Here is a 23,703-nt window from a genome sequence, read left to right as displayed (position 1 = left end):
GTTGCTGTCTTTACACCTAGCCCTCATGTTTGGAAATTATATTAACATACAGCCTGGGCAATATAGTGAGACCTCGTTTCAACAAAAAATTAAAAAATCAGCTAGGCATGGTGGCATGTGCCTGTAGTCCCAGCTACGTGAGAGGCTGAGGTGGGAGGATCGCTTGAGTCCTCGAGTTCAAGGCTGCGATGAGCCATGATTGTGCCACTGCACTCCAGCCTGGGCAACGGAGCGAGACCTTGTCTCAAAAAAAATTATATTAACATAAAATTCAATTTAATGAACTCAAAGTTCGTTATGATTGATGATAAGACTTTTGCCAGTAAGAGGTTTGGGGAAAGTAGAATGTTGTGAAAATCCCAGATGGTGAGAAGCATCTGCGACCTCTTGCTGTTCTTCTCCCCAGCACTGTCTTTCTGGCATGGCCAAATCAGTCACACACGCTCCATGACCCTGTGCCCATGCCCTTGAATGGAGATGTGGGTTGCTGCTGGCGCCAGGCCCCTGCCCATCCCGTGGATGACACGCCTGGCCCACGTCCCCTCGCGTCCGCCTGCTGACAGGACTGTGCTCACCAGATTTGATAAAGCCAAAGAGGGGAGAATAGCTCCTCATCACCTGCTGCAGAGGCAGCATCTACGCAGGGTGGCCTCTGTCCTCTCCTTGGCTGTTGGCTTTCTACACATCAGTGTCCTCATTTCCCCCACAAGCCCAAGGGCGCCTGACACCCATGTCACTCAGTGACTTCTGCTGTGAAGAGAAAGGGGAGCAGGGCCAGGCGCTGTGTGTTCTCTAACATTGAGGTCGAGTTTTCAACACCAGAATACATGGTGGAAGGAAGCAGTTTTTCCCATCCTCGCAGCTCTGGAAAAGAGGAAGAAAACACTACCGGTTAAATAAAAAGCTTCAAAAGGCATCATAAATTCCCATAGCAGGATATTTAAAGAATGGTTTTCACGATCAGACTAAATAAGGCGACCTGACTCCATGCCTGGAAAACTCAGGAGAGCCTTGTCATTATTACCTCATCTGAGAGCCACTAAACCCAGGCAGGCCCTGGACGTGCCTTGCTGGCTGATCGCGCGCAGGAGAGATCGGTGCAGTGTGGCAGGTGGCAGACTGGCTGTGCCTCCTCGCAGGCCCTCCCTGGCCACCCCTGTCCGGGATTCAGTTCTTGTTTCTGTTGTTACTCAGAGGGCGTCGAGGAGACCCGTATATCCAGCGGCCAAGGCAGCGCCAAGGCAGTGGGCGAGTGCAGGTGTGTTCTTTCTTTCTCTCCACTCCTACTTGGAGGCATTTCTCTAGGGAAAGGGAGTTAGAGTTTCTTTGCAGCTAGCAGCCCCCTCGCCCTTCCTCTCCATGATTTCGTGAGGGCAGGAGGATTCCTGATTCTGGCTCATGTGGTCCAAGTCCATTCAGAGATACAGGTGTGAACCAAGCCTCTGCCACCAACCTACTGTGTCAGTGAATAAATCACGAAGACTCTTTGGACAATTTGGGGACATTTAGGGGCCTTCCAATTTCAAATATTCTGTAATTCTGACAGCTCTCTGGCTGTCCATGGGTAATGCACAATTTTGCCTTTTATTGGCAGGAGCTGAGGATTTTATTGATTCGGTTGGGTCTAAGAGGAAAGGAGGCCCAGGCACTCATCTTCTCCTAATTAATTTTTCATGTTCCACAGCAGCGATTCCTCCTACAGCCAGGAGAGGCTGAGCAGCGGCTTCGCGGGTGCTTTTTGTTAGCATCGGATGTCAGCAGAACTGGCCCACCTCCTGGTCCTGCAGCCCCAGTGGGTGTCTAGGGAGGGAACACAGCTGTCCCTTCTCTCTTCTCAAAGACAGGTGGTGGGGCAGAATTGGGGGAGGGGAACAGAGAGAGAGAGAGGGAGAGAGAAAAGAAGACAGAAAGAGGCAGAGAAGGAGAGAGAGAGAAAGGAAGACAGAGAAAGGGAGAGGGCGGGAGAGTAAGAGAGGAGAGAGAGAGAATGACTTGAATAATTGAATGAGAATTGTCTTCCCCAAGGCTGGCACGGTGGCTCACGCCTGTAATCCCAGCACTCTAGGAGGCTGAGGCAGGTGGATCACTGGAGGTCAAGAGTTCGAGAGCAGCCTGGCCAACATGGTGAAACCCCGTATACAAAAATTAGCCGGGCATAGTGGCGGTGCACGCCTGTAATCCCAGCTACTCAGGAGGCTGAGGAAGGAGAATCACTTGAACCTGGGAGGCAAAGGTTGCAGTGAGCCGAGATCATGCCACTGCACTCCAGCCTGGGTGACAGGGTGAGACTCTGTCTCAAAATAATAATAATAATAATAATAATAATAATAATAATAATAATTGTCTTCCCTGAGATGAAAAGGATCGTTTTCCAGCAGGGAAACCCTAGAGCCCAGGAGGCCTGATGGATTCCTCTGGGTCATAAACAGCGCAGTTGCAATGTGAACTTCTGTTGGTTTTCTTTACTGAAGCAGAGCTGCTTCTGCCGTGAGTTAAGGCATCAACTGATTTTGATCCCTCCAAATAGCCACTGAAGATAGCGGTGTGTATCCCCAGGTGCTATCAGAGGACTGTTTTTCTCTTATCAGGGAAGTCCTGTGCGTCTTGTCCCGCCGGGCTACGGAGATGTGGTTGGCATGGGACATACCCGCTTCATGCTTCAAGTACAGTCGCACCGCCGTGGACTTGCTTTGTCTGATCCCCGTCCCACTGTGAACACTCTGGAGAGAGGAAGTCTGTTTTGTGTGTCTGGCTCCCAGGACCCCATCCAGAGCCAGGAACCTAGGAGGTGCCCATTAAACAGCTGTTCAATGGATGGGAAATAAAGGAACATAGATATGACCCTTGCTTTTATCTTCCCTGAGCATCCCAGGCTCTGGCATTTAGATCAAATGGTTGCAGTCTATAGAAGCTGATTCTGTAGGACTGTGGTCTAGGAGCACAGGGCAGAGGCTCAGCCCAATGATCACCCTTCAATGTGCCAAATGCCCTGTGCTTCACTGCCAGGTTTTTTGATGTGGCTGAGAAAGTTTATGTTCAATCTCAAAATGCTCTCCTTAGGGAACATCTAATATGGTTTCCTTGAGAAAATTAACTTCTCAGGTTTGCCATTGGTAAGTGTCCCACTCACCGCCTGTTAGGAACCCTGCTTTCCAAACCTATACTCCTCTTACTATGTCATCCTAACGCCCTGTTTAGTTGCTTCTTATAAGAATAGAAATGGTAGCCGGCCCTGGTGGCTCACACCCATAATCCCATTGCTTTAGGAGGCCAAGGCAGGAGGATTTCTTGAGGCCAGGAGTTCAAAACCATCCTGGGCAACTTAGCAAGACTTCATCCCTTAACAACAACAATTTATTTTATTTATTTATTTATTTATTTATTTATTTATTTATTTATTTAGAGATATGGTCTTGCTACATTGACTAGACTGATCTTGAACTCTTGACCTCTAGCAATCTTCCCATCTTGGCTTCCCAAGTGCTAGGATTATAGGTGTGAGCCACTGCACCCAGCCTAACAAAATATTTTTAAATGAGCTGGGCATGGTGGCTCACACCTGTAGTCCCAGCTACTTGGAGGCTGAGATATGATGACTACTTGAGCCCAGGAGTTCCAGGATGTGGTAAGCTATGATCATGCCACTGTAATCCAGCATGGGTGACAAAGCCAGACCCTGTCTTTAAAAAAAAGAAAAGAATAGTAAGGGTGGTGGGGGAAGAGGGATGAAGAGAGGTTGGTTATGGGTACAAACATATAGTTAGATGGAAGAAATAAGTTCAGATGTTTGATAGCACACTAGGGTGATGATACTTAGCATCAATGTTATGCATATTTCAGAGTGACTAAAAGAGAGGACTTGAAGCCAACACAAAAATGATAAACACTCAAGGTGTGGGATTTCCCTATTACCCTGACTTGATCATTACGCATTCTTTGCATGGAGCAAACACTCACATGTGCCTCATAAATATGTAAATCTTTATATATCAATAAAACAGGGAAAACTTGAAAATAAAAAATAGAAATGGAATATATTAAAGGATAGAAATGGAAAAGCAAGTGTAGTAAGTGAGTGGGAGGATGATATGTTGAAGTGAGTTGCTTCAGAATGCAGGTGCGTACCTTTGTCATGTCCATTGGCTACCACAAACGACTTGAGGATGTCATTTTTTGTTTCTGGATAGGACAAAGGGAATGTAGGTGTATATTCTAGTATCTCCCCATTTCTTTCTCTTATGCCCGAGGTTTCTTGGTGACTTTTGTTAAGTTCATTTGCGACATCCATTTGGAAACAGACTGTAAACTTGTTCTGTCTCTCTCTCTTCTCTCCATCCTTGCCCGGGCTGGGACTCTATTCCCAGGGCTGATGGAAGACTGGCTCGTGAGCTGCATCCTTGGTGGCTTTTCCTTCTTCATCTCATTGCCAGTGAGGACACTGAGGAGGAGAAGGAGGTGAGGAGGAGGAAGAAGAGGAAAAGGAGAAAACCAACCGTGATCCACTGTCACCAAATGAGCATGCCAGATTGCCATGCTGCATAGCTCCAGGAAGCACCACGGTTCACGTGGTCAACATGGATGGATCCCTGAGGCAGTGTCCAGTGACAGCCTGCATGCCACGGGCAGCTCTGAAGTCAATAATCCTGCAAAAAGGGTCATTCCTTCCCAATAAAAGACAGTGGGCTATCTTCCACAGATGCCCACAAAATTTCCCTCCTTTTCCTTCCGTGGAGGACTGGTGAAAACACCATCGTGGACCTGACCTGCATCTGGAGACAATCCCTCAGAGGCACTGCAGAGCTCCTTTCTGCCCAGGCACTTACGGTGCTTGAGAACTTGGAGAGGCCAGCTCACAGAGGAGCTGGGGTTTTGACTTGACCATGATTACTCAGGCTAGGATGAAAGCTGATACTTACTGCCTGCATTCTTTGATTAATCCTTCAATCCTCACAATCACCCCATGTCACCAGTAGGAAACTGAGGCAAAGTCCACACAACTGGCGAGTCTGGTATAACTGTCTTTCTATCACAGCAGTTTGCTGGGCACAGACCTGGAGCCAGATGTTCAGGTAAGTTAGTTCCAGTGGCTGCTTTCTTGTGGCACCTAGGCCTCCATTCTCTCCCTCCGCCACTGACCTGTCACTGGTGCCTTCTCGGGACCCTCCCAAGGCCTTGCTGCTTTTCTCTCCTCCTGGGCTTTGACCAGGGTTTACCCACATGGCCACACAGTTTCAGAAACTTGGGGGAAAATGATAGGAGGTTGAATCCATTTCTCTTAGGAAGGGACTGAGGCTGCTTATGATCCATCTAGCAATCGCATCTTTCTCAGAATATACAACGTTATGTTCCATGAGAGACTCAACACACAGGTGCACGGGTGACACACAGGTGCCTTTTTGCCTATGGAGAAAGCGGAAGCATCAGAGGAACCACAGAGAGGGAAGTGAGGGGTGGGCGGTGAGGGCCATGTGATGTTTCTTCCCCTCTTAGCCAAGCTCTGTCGCTCCTTCCTCCAAGGGACGGGCTGTGCTCCTGTGGGAAGCCTCTGACCTCACTCCAGTGAGAACAGCGAAGAGAGTGAAGGCGACCTAGCCGGCCTTCTGCCCACCACAGCTTCTTAGCTGGAGGATGAAATACACTTATTAGTCGAACCCGATGATGGGCCTTCGTTTCTGCTTTTTAATCCCTCGGTAGTTTATAAATGTTCCTTTCTCTTTTGCAGCTTTGAACTACACACTGTTCTTTAAGGAATGTCAAATTACACTTGTATACAAAAGAATATTTCTCACCATCATACCATATAAGTTTTTATGTGTAATTTTATGCCTATGCTTTCCGACTAGATATTGGTATTATAATATTCCAAAGTGAAAAGCATAAAAGAGTTATTACCATTGAGATGTAAATATGTATAAACACCCCTTTTAGAATCCAGTGATGTTTGTCAGGCTTTTGGGAGTGCTTGCTTGTCGTTTTATAATTGCAATGAAACTGAAAAATAGACCTGAAATTATACAAAAAACGCATCAAGGAGTGCCTGCATCTATGTTCTCCTAGTTTTTGAAGGCAAATTCTCTATGAGTAGGACTTATAGAGATTCTAATTGATCTTACAATTGAGTTTCTGGTAATTGAACATACCTTTCAGTCTTCTTTAGTTCAAATCATCATTTCACATCTTCTTCATTACGATTACTGGTGCTAGAAAATAAAATGCAATACACTATGATTCGTGTGTAGAATGCTGGTTAGTTCAGCTCCAAAGAGCAAGGAAGATGTTCTATGCACAGCTCTCTCCTGGATCTGCTCATAATAGGTATTCAGTAAATATTTGTTGAATGATTAAATAAATGAATGAGCAAATGGATACAAGGATGCTGCTGTGTAGCATTATGTCAGTTGCCTAATTATTGTATGTATGCTTTACTGTCTGTCTTCCCTCAATAGGATGATGGCCTCTCGAGGGCAGAGGTTTTCGTATGATTTGTTCACAGGTCCATCCCAGGCACATAGTAGGATGACTGGCACATAACGTACTTGGCAAATATTTCTTGAACGATTAATGAGTCTGAGGCTGTAGCCACATACTGCACTTCCTCATCTCAGCCGGATGGTTCTTAAATGTATATCTTCAGTCATAAAGGGAATTGGGAGAAATATTTTAGATGTGTTAAAGAATGAAAGCAGATTGCTCGCTGTTCCTGGTCTCTTTACACAAATGAGTCTGCCCGCAAGAGCCCTGACTGGGAATGTGTGAAAGGCAACTGTCGATCTCAGCGTTTCTTTCTTAGGAATTCCTTCAGACCACCTTTAATTTGTCTGCTGTGCAGCTTCTCACCTTTTGTTCCTCACTTTTTGGTTCCTCACCATACTCACTTCTCATGAAAACAGGGACTCAGGCAGATGTGTACACCCATGTTCGTTGCGTGCTATTCACAGTAGCCAAAAGGTAGCAGCAACCCACAGTGGGTGAACGGATAAACAAAATGGGGTACATGCATGCAATGGAGTGTTATTCAAACTCTAAACAGGAAGGAAATTCTGACACCTGCTACAACATGGATGGACTTTGAAGACATTATGCTGAGTGAAATAGGCCAGTCACAAAAGGGCAAATACAGGCCAAGCATGGTGGCTCACACCTGTAATCCTAGCACATTGGGAGGCCAAGGCAGGTGGATCACTTGAGGTCAGGAGTTCGAGACCAGCCTGGCCAACATGGTGAAACTCTGTCTCTACTAAAAATACAAAAATTAGCTGGGCGTGGTGGCGCACGCCTGTAGCCCCAGTTACTTGGGAGGCTGAGGCAGGAGAATCACTTGAACCAGGAAGGTGGAGGATGCAGTGAGCTGAGATTGCAACACTGCACTCCAGCCGGGGTGACAGAGCAAGATTCTATCTCAAAAAAAAAAGGACAAATACGATTCCACTTATGTGAGGTTCCTTGAGGAGTCAGATTCATGGAGACAAAAAATTAGATGGTGGTTGTCGGGGGCTGGGGGAACAGGAGGTTGGGGTGTTATTGCTGAATGGTTATAGAGTTTCAGTTCAGGAAGATGAAAAAGTCCTGAAGACAGTGTTAATGATAAAACAACACTGTCAATGTACTTAATGCCATGAAACTGTACTCTGGTTAAAATGATAAAATTTAGGTCCTGTATAATTTTACCTGATAATAATCTTTAAAAAGACCTACCCATAACCACCCATTTGGGCTCTATGGTTCTACTCATGCCTTTGGCTTTGGCTTGAGGTCCTATTTCTGGAGAAATCTTCAGGTATGAATCTTGGCCTGCCTCGAGGACTCAGCTGTGTTCCCTGACTCAGGTTCGAGTGGCACCTTCTCGTGTTTCCTTTGTTCATCATCTTGAACCTAAAGCAAAGAATCCACTCTTAAATGTTGTCTGGGTTTAAGTCAGGGGCCAACACAAGAGGGTTCTTTATTATGGTTTTCAGTTAACATTCAGCCTTATGCAGGTCCCTTGGAGGAGAAGTTGAAAAGATTAATGGAAGCCGAAATGGCTGGGGAACTATAGATTGTGATTATTGTACTACTAAGATGGTGTTGCAGCTAGGAAAGAAGTAAATAATTCAATACAATACATATATATACACACACATAAACTTTGGAGTCCATGTATAAATGAATAGGTGATTTGAGCACTTGCTTATGTATTATCCTAGAGCATATATGTTATGAAGGCAGGGATTTTTCGTTTTGCTCATTATTCTATTCCCACTGTGCCTGTTATGAATTAGGTGGCCAATCAACATTAGTTAAGTGGATGAGTGAGTACATTTTACATACACACACACACATACACACATACACACACACACGCATACACACATGCATACACACATACACACATATGCATACACACACATGCATACACACACATACATGCACACACACGCATACACACGTACACACACATGCATACACGCAAGCACACACATACACACACGCATACACACATGCATACACACATACACACATACGCATACACACACATGCATACACACACATACACACGCACACATACACGCACACACACGCATACACACGTACACACACATGCATACACGCAAGCACACACATACACACACATACACACACATATACACACACACATACGCATACACACACACGCATACACACCCACACACACACACACACACACACACACACACACAGAGTCATTGCTGCTTCTGGCTTAGTGCCAAAAAGAGTTACATGTAGAGAAACTCAAATCTATTAGAACAGTTAGCTTGTGATAGACTTTCTTTCCTGCCAAACCATGATTGAGTCCTGTTGTAAATGACATCTCCTCCCATGCTTTGGAAAGTTGTCTTCATTTTGGAACTGGTTTATTGTCCAAGTTAATTCTCCCCCTGCTTTTTTTTTTTTTTTTTTTTTTCACTCTTGTCCCTTGCTTGTATGGCAAATCAGTTAATATCTGAGGTGTCATTACCTCTGAACTACAATATTTAGCTCCCAAGAATGTTATGAGAATTAATAATATGTGGTCACATATATTCCTTAGAGGAATCACCCAAAGTAAACTAACAAAATTAATTACATAATGATTAATAAATATTGGGTGCCATGTACTAACTGGTATTACTAACACCCATAATTATTATATTACATGTGTCTTTTTTTTTTTTTTTTTTGAGACGGAGTCTCGCTCTTTCACCCGGGCTGGAGTGCAGTGGCCGGATCTCAGCTCACTGCAATGGAGCTTGCGTGAGCAAGGGAAGATTATATGGTACATATATTTTCTATTTCAAATTCCTCTGAAAAATTTATGCCTAGTCCATTTTATCATGCAAATGTGCAGCATTTTTTTTTCTATAATTCTAGCTTTTCTTTCAACACAAGACTGAGCTGGAGTATGTTGTCTCTCAGGCAGTGAGTCTCAGGGCACCTTTTTGGTGGGAACACCCATACTCAGTTTTCCACTCCATGGAGACCTGAGACGTCTGAATACCAAGAGAAAGAGAGAGATCGAAAGGAAGGGTTCAGTCCTTGAATTCCCATTTAAACTCATGATGCCAAATGGGTTAGAGACATTGCCAAAAGCTTAGGCAACTGAGCAAAAAATAAAGCTGAATTGGAAATGATACAGGGAGAGAAAAAGACTTGGGCCAGCAGGTAGGAGTTAGTGGGTTCACCCCATCTCTTTAGCTTCCCTAAGGCCTCTTGGAGGATATCTTTTCCTCTCCTTACTCTGTGTCTCCATCACCTGCCTCTGTCCAGGCTCTGTGGCAGCATCAGCAAAGGCAAGACAGCCAGGGAGGGCCGCTGAGAACTGAGGTTCCAAAATAGGGAAAGCAGAAGGGGAGGGCTTGGATCTTAAACGACTTCAGTTCTTCCTCCTCCTCTCTCACTTTCTCTCCTCCCTTTACTGGCTCATTTCATTTTCCCATGCTGCTATTCTTTGTAAGTGCAACCACAAAGATGCTTTAACATAGCATTAAAAATCCAGTTACCGAAAATCAATTTGTCTATGCAAAATAAGGATGCAAGATAAACAGGATGCTCATTCTGTAACCGTCTGAGGACTCTCCACAGGAAAGGCAGAAATGCCATGGGCAGACATTGACGTCCTGCCTTCATCATGTGATTATCCTTGTCCCACTCGTCAGCGGCGGAATGAGACAGAACAACTTGACCTTGCCCATCAGGGCTGGAGAGGCCATTGTTGGGATTAGAAACCCCCCAGGTAGAGAGCTAATACTGCAAATAGAAAGTGCTTCACACACAGTAACTGTCCGTGGCCCAGAGAACAGTTGTAGCACACAGAAGCAGAGCAGTGGCTAAAGTGTTGGCATCTGGGGCTAATAGTTCTAAAAATGATAGAATGTAGAGGTAGAAAAACCACCATCTGTGTCTGAAATGAATGATGAAGAGCTAAAGTCACTATCGAAAGGACAGCAGCCTACTAACCAGCATACAAAGTAAAACATTTTCTAATCCTATGTTGGATATACATTTTAAATGATTTAAACACAAATTCTCACAGAATCTCACAACAATCCTCTAATGTAGGCAGGAAACTATTACCACCCTCATGTGACAAGGAGATCAGCTAAGTGCCTTGCCCACCTGGCGATCACATCTATCTCGGGTGCCACAGTCCCTCACTCACCCTGCTTGGAAACCTGCCCATTTCTGAATCATTTGAATTTTGTGTCACCCATGCCTGGGCAGTACTTCCCGCTTCTTTCAAGTCAACAGTTTTCTCCTCTCCATTCCCACCATGTCCTCAGCAGCCCAGGTCCCTGTGGCATCACTTTTGGTTACCTGTTCAGAGCCATCTAGCTAAAGTCTATCTCTTTTCATCAGGCTCCTCCAATCCCAACACTATGGAACACGATTTTCATTCTTCCTGATGGCATTGTCATCCCCAGATGTCCCTGCAGTGCCCAGCAAACAGTAGGTGTTGAATAAACCTGTGGTCATGGAAACCTTCCACATTAAGGCTCGGCTCCCCTGTCTGCCCCTCCAAGTTCTTCTTCTACCCCCGTTTTCTCTGGTCTCACTGAGCCAAGACAGGCTGCCTTCCGCCTTCACACCTAAACTTGCTCTTCATCTGGAAGGCAGTGTGCTCTTGAAACTACCTTTGCAAATTTATGACAATAAGAGAAATATGACACAGTTGACTCCATCTTTCTTCTAACCTTCAAGCTGCCCTTGGTCATCCCTGGGTGTAGGCCAAGTTAACTTTGGTAGAAATTCAGTTTATAGTTTAACCTTAAAGCAAGGATGATCATAGCCCTTCCCCCAAACTCAACTGACTTTGCAACATGAATGAAAGGCTGCAGGGTTAGGAAAATGAGAGAGCCTGAATTCTGAGATGTAGGCATAGACGATAAGCAGCCATCGTTTTGAAGCTCACAAAATTTACAACTTTCCCAATTATTCCTGGAGATAACATCACTATTGTAGAACCTAAAGTTAGTCTTTCGAGGTGATTTTTGACTCCTGTATACCTGATAACTGGCTGACTCCACCTAGACCCGCCTATTTTCCTGCATCCCTATGATTTCCTCCCCAGCCAATTGACATTCCCCATTCCATAGCCCCCTGCCCACCAAACTATGCCGGAAAAGTTATAACCTCCAAGCCTTTGGGGAGACTGATTTGAGTGATAACTCCAGCTGATCCAGTGTGAGCTGTCCTCACTTCAGTTAAACTCTTTATTGCAGTGCCGTGGTCTCAGTGGATCGATTTTGTCCATGAAGTGGCAGGAAGAATCTGTTGGGTGGTTACACTCTCCTCCTTCCTGTAAACCAAAAGTAAAGTTCTAAGGCCCCCAACTGACTGAGTGGACCCTTCTCTAGGCCAAGGGGACCCAAAGAAACCTGAAAAACTAGGTCAGGCCATATGGGAAGTGGGAGTTGGACATGCCTCATTATACTTCCCTCCCTTTAGTGTTCAGGCACAACTGACCAAACTTAACATTAAAACAGAGATCTTAACACTGACAACACAGACTCTTTGTGGCAATAAGATGCCAGATTCCAACCTGACTCTAGTATAACAACACATGACAGATAAAGAAGGAAATCAAAACATTTCACCCCAAAATATGTTTCTTTGTCATATTTTGAAATGACCCTGCAAAGCCATCTTTTGTGGGGGAAAATATTCAACTGTAAAGAATGTCTATTAACATAACCAAGTCTTTCCCTTTCCAGGCCCTCCCAATCCTGAGGAAATTAACTGAGCGTCTAGCACCTTTTGAAAGTCTGAATAGGAAACATTTGCCATCTGTTGTCTCTAAGGGTGGCCACCTATATGATTTCATCGACATAAGAAGAACCTTGGTCTCCACAAACCCTTTTCTTGACCCAGATGCTCCTTTCTATTCATCCCAGGTCTTTAGATAATAACTGTTTCAACAAGTTGCCAATTAGTAAATCTTGAAATCCACCTATGACCTAGAAGCCTCCACTTCAAGATGTCCTGCCTTTCTGGGATGAACCAATGTGTACCTTACATGTATTGATTTATGTCTCTGTGTGTAACTTCTGTCCCCCTACACTGTGTAAAACCAAGCTTAACCCAATCATCTGGGCCATATGTTCTCAGGACCTCCTGAAACTGTGTCATGGATCATGGTCCTTACAGTTGGCTCAGGATAAACCTCTTCAAATATTTTACAGAGTTTGGCTGTTTTGGTCAACATTTCCTATTCATAGCTTACCTAACAGTGCAGGGCCAGCCTAATGTCTGCCCTCCCCAACAGCTCCAGGTCCATGGATTTTTTTTTCCCCTTTTTCTTATTTCTTGAAACTGTGTATCCATGCAGAACTTCATCATAAACAGTCTTACTGGGCTCCTATGTACCACTAGTTTAATTTTGTAACACCATACGATGGCTAAACCACTTGAGGGTGAAGGAGTTTGGGGAACGTTACTCCAAAATATAACTCCCTAGTATGAGTATTTTGAAGTAAAGGCCCTTAAAGACCCACAGACACTGGAAATGACTTTTCCCCTATGTACCTAAGGAGAGACCTACCAACAGGAAAAATGATTTTTCCTTCTTCTCCCTGTTACTTCATTACCTGTTCAGAAAAGAAGAGCAAGAATATAAACACACCTGAACACAACCACTTACTTACAAGATAGTATCTGTCTCTTAGGTTCAATTTCCAAAGACAACCATTGACAAGTTAATCTCTGCTCCCCATCCACTCATATCCACTCATTCTCTTTAGTAACCATTGATTGCCCCTCAACAGAATGATCTACATTCCCAGTCCCTCCCCTCCCCTCTGAAATAAGGGCATATAACATCTGGGCCTCCCTGGGATAGGGAGTCATCTCTCATTGAGATAGGGGTTCTCCCTCCTATGCATGTTAATCAATTTTCATGCCTTTTCTCCAATTAATCTACCTTTTGTCAGTTAAGTTTTCAGTGAAACTTCAGAGGGCAAAGGGGAAGTTTTCCCTTGGTCCCTGCAAGGGAAAAACATGAGCCTTCTCTTCTCCCATACTCCTTACGTACTCAGAACTCCTTACGTACTCAGTGCTGTAGCAAACGCTCAGCACTATATTTGTTAAATGACTTGTCCAGAGCTGGGGCCCAGGACCTAAGTCTCCAATTTCTCATTCTCCATCATTCTAGAAGTTAGAATACTTATGTCCTAATTCTATAATAGCTTCTATGTTTAGCCAGACAACACGACAGTTCTATTAGTCAAGGCAAGTCAGAATGACACCTCACTGGAAACTCAATAAAACTTGTGTGGGATTAGTTGTTCTTGTAACCAACTTGACCACATTTGTAAAAAATGATTATATTTAAAAAATCACATGTTGATGAAAATTTGAGTTTGTTTGCTTTTAAAAGACTGACAAATGGAAACGTTTTTCTCTGGTTCTGACTATGATTTAAAAGCATTTAAATGTTAGTATTGTCTACTTTCTAGATAGGATCATATGAAAGTTGAGGTAATCTGGGGTGGATTTATTTTGTAGTCAGGTTTTCATTTTAGTGTATCTGGAATATTTCTGAATGCTGGTAGAGTCACAAAGTTCTATATTTAACTCTTTGGCATATAAATAGAATATGATCTTAAAAATAATTGTAACTGGGTGACTAATCTAACAGAGGGGTGAGACAACTTCTCATTCACCCAAGTTGATTTTGCTAAGTTATAGAGACAATGGCCAAGGAGAAAAGGATGAACTCTTCCTTCCCACACTGTTGTGGGTCACCCTACTTTTCTTTTGGCCAGTTTCCCACAACCAGGCCCTGGATCATTCTCCTGAAGGCCCAACCAAGCTCCTGTTTCCCACCTAATCCACGCCTGAGGTAGGAGGCCTATTAATACTTGTTCCTCCTCTACCAAGATTCAGAGCGAAGACTGAGAGGAGGGCTCCGGAGTCACCCCCAGGTCCCAGGGGAAACCAGCAGGTTTCCACTCACCACTTTTTCTCCCAAAATCAGAAAATCTTAGGGAGTGGGCTTTGGCCATGGCCTCCTCTTCAAGTTCTGACCCTTACCCATAGTCTCTACCCTGTAATGAGGAGTCTGGTACCGTAGTAGGAACCTAGTAAGTGGTTGAGCCAGATACCTCCTCAAATAGGTCCCAGAGGATGGCTGAGCATTTAGGTAGTTCCTGTCCTTGGTGGCCATTGTACGTCCTCTGGTTCTGAGACTCTGGTGTCCCTCGGGTGCTGCACTTTGCCAGGGGGACTGGGCCTCAGAAGTGAGCTTCCACAGCCTCTCGGTGCTCTCAATCACTATGCCTCATGTCCCTGTCCCAAGTTATGCCCAGGGTGAGACTGAATCTGTGAATGACAGTGACAGTGACATTTACCATTTACTGAGTTTCTGTGATAGGCTGGATATTACTTTAGTGCTTGTCACTCATGTTCTCATTTAATTCTCACTGCAAACCCACAAGGTAGGAATCTCCCTTTCCATTTTACAAATGAGAGGGATAAAAGGGTCGATAAATGTAAGTAACCTGCAAGGGAAGGATATCTAGCTGGCAAGTGAAAGCTGGAATTCGATCTAGGGCCAGGTGAAGCTAAGCTCATACTCTTCTCTGATATTAGGACATGTTGACTTTCAACAAGATTTTGCATACTTTTCCCTTCCCAAACTACCTCCCTCTTTTCTCTCTCTCTCTCTTTTTTTTAAAGACTCAGAAGGTGAAATACCTAGGTTGCATAAGCACAAGTTTATTTTATTTGTCTCATTTGCATTATGTCATTGGCTGGAGCAAAGTCTTTTAACGTTTTTTTTTAAAAGTATTTCCAAAGCCCCTGGATCAGCGCTGTGTAGATAGTTGGCCCATAATAGACAGGGACTGACTAATTAAGGGTAGGACCATGGTCCGTAAGCAGAGGGAGAGGAGAGAGCATATGACCTAGCTCAGACTTTGTCCCGGAATCTGGTGCACTGGCAAAACCAAGTCCTTGACAGCACATTAGTCGCTGTGGACTTGGCAACGCATGCACCTGTCATCTACAAATAGTAGTTCAATCAACAACTGCCCTTTCTATGCTGATGGGATGTCTAGCCCTATGTAAACATTTCTTTTTTAGCACTGGTTCTTAATTCTTGCAGCCCTCGGTTTATCACCAGTTTCTTGAGAAAATAATCTGTCCATATTCTCCAGTCATGGGATGATGACTCAGGCTGGGGACTCAGGCTGTTTTCTGTGCAGTAGCTGGTCTTGCGGGCCCCGTCCTGTTTGGACCCCAGCCAGCACACTGCAGAGAGGTGCTCCTTCCACCTCCCAGTGACCCGTGCCAACCCTTCTGCTCCTTCCCCCCTGCTGCTCTTGCCTTTGTGGTTGCCAGAGTAACCATAAAAATATTACTCCACATGCTGTAGGAACAAAATGTCAGCGCACTTTACTATTGTTTTAATTTAAAAACCAACGTGTGAAAATAACTCCAGCCTGGGAGAAATGCTCTTTCTGCCAGATGATTCCTTTTGGAAGGAGATGTACAAAATCAGTGTGAAGAACTCAGGGGTAGGAATGATACCTAGGTTTAGGATAAGAGCCTAAACTCCTGTGTCCTATGTCAATGGTAAATGTCCCCTAAATGCTTGTCCAGTGAATGAATGAATGAATGTGACACAAACTTTGCTGAAATATTTAGGAATATATAAATGGTATGCATAAATTTTAAAGTAAAACTCTTAATTCCTATTATAAATTATAATAGAAATGCTATTATAAACTTCAGGATGGTGAGTGAAGCAGGTTGACTAGTGTGCCCCCCAATTTCATGTTCTTCTGGAACCTCAGAATGTGACCTTATTTGGATATCAGAGTCTTTGCAGACATAATGAGTTAAGGATCTCACAGTGAAATCAGTTTGGACTTAGGATGGGCCCTAATCCAATGACTGATGTCCTTATAAGAAGTGGAGACTGCCAGGCATGGAGGTTCATGGCTGTACCAGCGCTTTGAGAGGCCAAGCGGGGAGGATTGCTTGAGGCTAGGAGTTCAAGAACATCCTGGGCAACATCCCCAGAACACCCCCACCTCTGTATCTACAAAACATTTTTAAAAATTAGCTCGGCATGGCACACACCTGTAATCCCAGCTATCTGAGAGGCTAAGGCAGGAGGATTGTTTGAACTCAGGAGGTCAAGGCTGCAGTGAACTATGATTGCACCACTGCACTCCAGCCTGGGTGACAGAGTAAGACCCTGTCTCAATCATAACAAAAATATGTTTCCTAAAATATAGTGAATTTATCTGTTCAAGTTTTTTGCCTTAAAATATATGTTGTTTTATTATTATTACCCTAGAAGAATTCCTTATAGTCTGAATACCAATCTTTTATCAGGTATGGGTGTTGTAAATATTTTCTCCTAATCTTTGGCTTGCCTTTTTAATTTCTTAACATGAAAAGTTTTATATTTTGATGAAGTCTGATTTATCAACGTTTTTTCTTTTACAGTGTGTAATTTTTGTCCTCTCTGAGATATCTTAGATACAAACCAGGTCACACACATTTCTTCTGAAGTTTTCTTCTAGAAGTTTTATTGCTTTAGCTTTTACATTTAGGTTTGTGGTCCATTTTGAGTGAATTTTTGCATCTGAATATGCAATGAGGTATGACAAAGTTCTTTCTGCACATATGTATCCAATTGTTACAGCACTGATTGTTGAAGAGATGATTCTCTCCCTCATCGAATTAAACTGTCACTTTCATCAAAAGTCAGTTGAGCTGGGTGCAGTAGTGCACATCTGTAGTCCCAGTTCCTTGGAAGCTGCAGTGGGAGGATTGCTTGAGTCCAAGAGTTCGAGGCTAGCCTGGGCAACATTGTGAGACTTGGTCTCTTAAATTTTTTTTTTTTTTTTTTTTTTTTTTTTGAGATGGAGTTTCGTTCTTCTTGCCCAGGCTAGAGTGCAATGGTGTGGTCTTGGCTCACTGCAACCTCTGCCTTCCGGGTTCAAGCAATTCTCCTGCTCAGCCTCCCAGGTAGCTGGGATTACAGGTGCCTGCCACCACGCCCAGCTATTTATTTATTTATTTTTTGTATTTTTAGTAGAAATGGCCAGGCTGGTATTGAACTCCTGATCTCAGGTGATCCAACTGCCTTGGTTTCCCAAAGTGCTGGGATTACAGGCATGAGGCACCATGCTTAGTCAATTACAAATCAATTAATCACATATATGTGGGTCTATGTCTGTACTTTCTATTCTGTTCTATTGGTTTATCTTTATTTACTACATTAATAGCACAACATCTTAATTACTGTAGTGGTAAAGTGAGTTTTGAAATAGGTAGTATAAGTCCTCTAAATATTTTTTTTTCTTATTTTTTTCTTTCTTTCCTTTTTTTTTTTTTTTTTTTTTTGAGGCAGGGTCTCACTCTGTCGCCCAAGCTGGAGTGCAGTGGCATGACCACGGCTCACTAGAGCCTCAACCTCCTGGGCTCTAGCAGTCTTCCCACCTCCTGAGCAGCTGGGACTGCTGGCATACGTCCAACTAATTTTTTGATTTTTTTATAAGCATGATGTCTCACTATGTTGCCCAGGTTTATTTTATTTTTTAAAAAAAGTTGTTTTGGGCTGGGTGTGGTTGCTCACGCCTGTTATCCCAGCACTTTGGGAGACCAAGGTGGGAGGATCACCTGAGGTCAGGAGTTTGAGATCAGCCTGGCCAACATGGCAAAACCCCATCTCTATTAAAAATACAAAAATTAGCCAGGCATGGTGGCACACACCTGTAATCCCAGCTACTTGGGAGGCTGAGACAGGAAAATTGCTTTTAACTCAGGAGGCGGAGGTTGCAGTGAGCCGAGATCATGCCACTGCACTCCAGCCTGAGTAACAGAGCAAGACTCAGTTTTTTTTTTTTTTTTTTGAGACGGAGTCTTGCTCTGTCGCCCAGGCTGGAGTGCAGTGGCCGGATCTCGGCTCACTGCAAGCTCCGCCTCCCGGGTTCACGCCATTCTCCTGCCTCAGCCTCCCCAGTAGCTGGGACTACAGGCGCCCGCCACCTCGCCCGGCTAGTTTTTTGTATTTTTTAGTAGAGACGGGGTTTCACCGTGTTAGCCAGGATGGTCTTGATCTCCTGACCTTGTGATCCGCCCGTCTCGGCCTCCCAAAGTGCTGGGATTACAGGCTTGAGCCACCGCGCCCGGCCGAGACTCAGTTTTTTAAAAAAAAAATGTGTTTTGACTATTTTAGGTGCTTTGTGTTTCTATATAAATTTTAGAATTGGTTTGTAAAATTCTAAAATGTTTGCTAAAATCAGGATTGCCTTGAATCTATACATCATACTGGGGAAAACTGACAACAATATGGACTCTTCTGATCTAGGAATATAGTATATCGTTCCATTTTGGAGGATCTTCTTTAACTTTTCTCCAGAATGGTGTGTGACTTTCAATGTACAGGTCTTGCATTTTGAAATTGAATCTGTTTTTGAGTATTTTAATTTTTTGTAATATTAGATATTTCATTTTTAAAATTTCATTTTCCAATTCTTTCCTGTGCCTGTATAGAAGTACCCTTGATTTTTGTACATTAATCTGAAATATTGTGTCCTTGCTGAACTAACTTTTTACTTCTAGTAGCTTTTATGTGGATCTCTGGATTTTTTTACATAGACAATCAATGCTATCTGTGAATAAAAACACTATCACTTCTTTCTTTCCAACGCAATGCCTTTTATTTCTTTTTCTTGTCTTTCTGTACTAGCCAGGACTTACAGTGCAATATTGCAGATGAAGGAAACCAAAATATTTCACCCCAAAATATACGCTGTAACATATTTCAAAATGGCTATTCAGCATGGCTGAAAAGCTGCCTTTTGTGGGGGAGATTTGCATCTGTAGAGAAAGTCCGCACTGATGCAGCTAGGCTTTCTCTGAAGCCCTCCTTTGTCTGATCCAGCAAAGACTAAGAGACTGACACCTTTGAAGGTCTAAAAGAAACCTTTACCATCTATTCTCTCTGAGGGCTGCTACCTGTGTGATTTCATCTACATAACAAGATGACCTGTGCTAGCCAGACCTCCTCTTCTCTCCCTCCCAAACCTGTCTTGCCACTGTAATCTGATTTACCACCATAAAGTGTTTTTGGCCATGCTCTGAGCCGAAACATGCTTTGGCCATTCTTTCTGTAACCTCTGGGTGGTATATAAGCTTTTGCACCCCACTGGGGGGTTGCAGTAATCACCCTGTGTTTCTCCCCCATGCACCTTAATAAATTTGTATGTCATTTCTCCTAGTAATCTTACTTTTGTCGATTGATTTTGTAGCAAATCTTCCAAGGGGGAAAGGTAAGTTTTTCCTTCACTTCTCAACATACTAGTGGTGAAAACAGACATCCTTGCCCTGTTTCCTGATCTTAGCGGGAAGACAATCTTCATCAAAAAGGATGATGTTAACCCAAGGTTTCTCACAGGTGGCCTTTATCAGGTTGAGGAAACTTCCTTCAATTTTTAGCTTGTATGAGTTTTTATTAGGAATGGACTTTGGATTTTGTCAGTTTTTTTTTTTGAGACTATTGAGATGACTGCATGGTTTTTATTTCTCAGTGTGCTTATATGGCAAAATACATAGATGAATTTTAAAATATGAAGTCAACCTTGCATTCCTGGAATAAATCCTACTTGGTCATGATGTGTTTTTCTATTATTTGTTGCTGGTTGGATTTCTAATATTTTGTTAGAAATGTCATGACGAATGTGTGGCTATGAGGATTGCTAGCCTCTAGTTTTCTTGTCTTATAAAGTCTTTATCAGGTTTGGTATGAGAAAACAAGGAGGGAAGTGTTCCTTTTTTTGCTATTTTCTGAAAGAGCTTTCCTACAGTTGGAATTAAATTTTCCTTAAGTGTTTGATAGAGTTTGCTAGTGAAACCACTTAATCCTGGAGATATTTTTTGGGGAAAAGACTGTTGACAATGAGTTGAATTACTTCAATAGATATAGAGCTATTTGCATTTTGCTATTTCATTTCTGTTGCTTTTGATAAATTGTGTTTTTTGAGAAGTTTAACAATTTAATCTAGTTTGCAAAATTTATTGACAAAAATATTCATAATATTACCTTTTTCTTTCTTTCTTTCTTTCTTTCTTTCTTTCTTTCTTTCTTTCTTCTTTCTTTCTTTCTTTCTTTCCTCCTTTTGTTTCCTTCTTTCCTTCTTTCCTTTCTTTCCTTCCCTTCCTTCCCTTCCTTTCCTTCCTTCCCTCCCTCCCTCCCTCTCTCCCTCTCTCTTTCTCCCTTTCTCTCTTTCTCTCTCTCTCCCTCCCTCCCTCCCTCCCTCCCTCTCTCTCTCTTTCTTTCTTTTCTTTCTTTTCTTTTCTTTCTTTCTTTCTTTCTTTCTTTCTTTCTTTCTTTCTTTCTTTCTTTCTTTCTTTCTTTCTTTCTTTCTTTCTTTCTTTCTTTCTTTCTTTCTTTTCCTTCCTCTCTCTTTCTTTCTAGACAGAATCTCTCTCTGTCACCCAGGCTAGAGTACAATGGCACAATCTTGGCTTACTGCAACCTCTGCCTCCTGGGTTCAGGTGATTCTCCTGCCTCAGCTTCCTGAGCAGCTGGGATTACAGGCACCTGCCACCATACCCGGCTAATTTTTGTATTTTTAATAGAGCCGGGGTTTCACCATGTTGCCCAGGCTGGTCTCAAACTCCTGACCTCAGGTGATCTGCCCCCCTCAGCCTCCCAAAGTGCTGGGATTACAGGCGTGAGCCACTGTGCCTGGCCTACCTTATCTTTTCAATGACTGTAGAATCAGTAGTGATTTCTCCTTTTTAAATCCTTATATTGGTAATTTGTGTTGTCTCTCTCATTTGTCAGTTTGGCTAGAGTTTTACCAATTTTATTAATTGTTTTGTTTTGTTTCATAGATTTTCTTTCTTTTTCTATTTCTGTTAATTTTTGTTCTTACCTTTATTACTTCCTTCTGTTTGTGGTGGGTTTAATTTCCACTTCTTTCTTTGATGTCTTGAAGTGGAAGCTTAGATCATTGATTTGAAATCCTTCTTTTCTAATATGTTTAGTGCTACCCACTTCCTTCTCAGCACTATTTGTCCTCTCCCTGCACATTTTGATATGTTACATTCTCATTTTCATTCAGTGCAAAATATATTCTAATTTTCCTGTTGTTTTCTTGTTTAATCTATGGGTTATCTAGAAATATGTTTTATAATTTTGAAGATTTTAGGAATTTTCTGGATATCTTTCTGTTATTTCATTATAGTCAGAGAACATATTTTGTTTGATTTTAGTACTCATAAATTTATTGATACATGTTTTATAGCCCAACATATGGCTCATATTGGTGAATGTTCTGTATAGATTTGGAAAAAAATTGTGTTCTGCTGTTGCTGGGTAGTGTTCTACAAATGCCAAGTAGATCAAGTTGGTTGACAGTGGTGTTTTATAGTCTAACTGATTTTCTATCTACTTGCCCTGCCAACTCAATCGGAGAGAAGTATTGAAATCAAATAACACTGTGAATTTGTCTATTTTTCTTGTCAGTTCCAGTTTTACTTTGAAGCTTTGTTACTAGGTACATGCAAATTCAAGATTATGTTCTTTTGATACTGATGCTTTTACCATTATGAAATAATCTTCTTTATTGAAACACACTTTATCTAATATTAGAATAGCCACTCTAACTTTCTTTTTATTAGAATTTCATGGCATATCTTTTTTTATCCTTTTACTTCTAAACTATTTGTATCTTTTTAGTTAAAATGAATTTTTTAATAGATAGCATATGTCTTGCTTTTTTTATATCCAGTCGACAATCTTGCCCTTTAATTGAAATGTTTAGTCCATTTACATTTAATGTAATTAGTGATACGTTTGGGTTTAAATCTTTGCTATTTGTTTTATGTTTGTCTCATCTGTTCTTTGTTTCCATCTTCTTTTCTACCTTCTTTTTGATATATTGAGTATTTCTATGATTGTATTTTTGGGGGCTTATTGGCTATGCCTCTGTTTTATTATTACTTTTTGTGGTTGTTCTAGGATTTACAATTTTCATTTATAACTTATAGTTCAAACTTTCAAATAATATTATGCCACTTCACATACAGTGTAAGAACCTTACAACAGTATACTTTAATTTCCTCTTTCCATCCATTGTCAAACATTTTATATAACTTTATATCATGTTATAAACTCCACAACACATTGTTATTGCTTTAGTCAACTGTCATTTACATTTAAACATGAATGAAACAAGAAAAAAATGTTCCTTATTACAGTAAAAACCAGATAATGTTACTTACTTCCTTGCTTAAAACCTTCCCACAATTTCCTGCTGCAGTTTGAATTAAATCTAAACTTAAAATGTTTCACAGGTTTAAACTAGTTAGGGGCAGGGAAGATGTCATTATGCTTTCAGTATCTACTTCTATGCTTCTTTCATGAAAAGTTCTCAAGAAATTGTTCTATTATTAACTAATTTTCACTTTTGTGTAATTTACATATCAGAGGAACTAATTAACCTAAATGAGTGCATAGTAGTAAAAACCATAAGATGACAATTTTATCATTGGTCACTCCAGTTCCTAGGTAGAAGGTATATTACATAAGAAAGGAACATGTTCATTATTGTCTAGCACAGCATCAGGTTTATAATAAACAGTAAGTATAGCTGAATGAAGGGATGAATGGATGATATGTGGTCTTTCCTAGGGTACTTACTTACTGTTTTAATTTCTGCTACTTCCCTATTTCCCAACAATTAGTGTAGCAGCTGGTGATATACCCAGGATCAATATCATAGAATTGTGCAAATTGAATCTTACACACCAGCTTATCTTCACCTTTGCTAAAGATTCTGTATTCTGTGGTGCTTGGCAGACAAAAAATGAGAGTGTTATAACATTTATTCATCTTAAAAGACCTCTTATTTCAAAGGAGTCCTTGAGAGGCATTCATAGCCTTTTTATACCTTTCAAGATTTTGTTTCAGTTTCAATGCCAACCTAACTTATCTTCCCAGATTAAAATGTTTTTAAAAGTACTTTTAGTCTGTTATCACAGATGATTATTTTAATTTCCTCATTCTGTGCTCTCTTCAGTTTCACTGTAGTTTTTGACAGTGATTGAGCTAAGTTGCATATAGCGTTCCAAGCATAGACACCCACAGTTTGTGTGTGGAGTTGGAGTCTATTTTTTATTTATGTTTGTTCATTACTAAGGATACCCAGCCTAATGTTATACCCTTTTGCCTTGGGGACGCACAAG

General features: G+C 42.1%; 1 long non-coding RNA gene across 2 annotated transcripts; it reads left to right on the top strand.

Annotated features, from left to right (window-relative positions):
* Nucleotides 1-1,069: 1,069 nt before the first annotated feature.
* LOC141410135 (uncharacterized) lies at nucleotides 1,070-13,885 on the top strand. Of its 2 annotated transcripts, XR_012434072.1 has the most exons (4): nucleotides 1,070-1,258; nucleotides 4,365-5,069; nucleotides 9,180-9,271; nucleotides 12,207-13,885. It is a non-coding gene; the product is annotated as an uncharacterized lncRNA (long non-coding RNA). The 2 variants fall into 2 exon arrangements; XR_012434055.1 differs by lacking the exons at nucleotides 9,180-9,271; nucleotides 12,207-13,885 and adding an exon at nucleotides 5,518-6,371.
* The last annotated feature ends 9,818 nt before the right edge of the window (nucleotides 13,886-23,703 follow it).

Source organism: Macaca fascicularis, chromosome 1, assembly GCF_037993035.2.
Source record: "Macaca fascicularis isolate 582-1 chromosome 1, T2T-MFA8v1.1".
Taxonomy (NCBI): Eukaryota; Metazoa; Chordata; class Mammalia; order Primates; family Cercopithecidae; genus Macaca; species Macaca fascicularis.
This window is presented reverse-complemented; position numbering and strand designations above follow the sequence as displayed.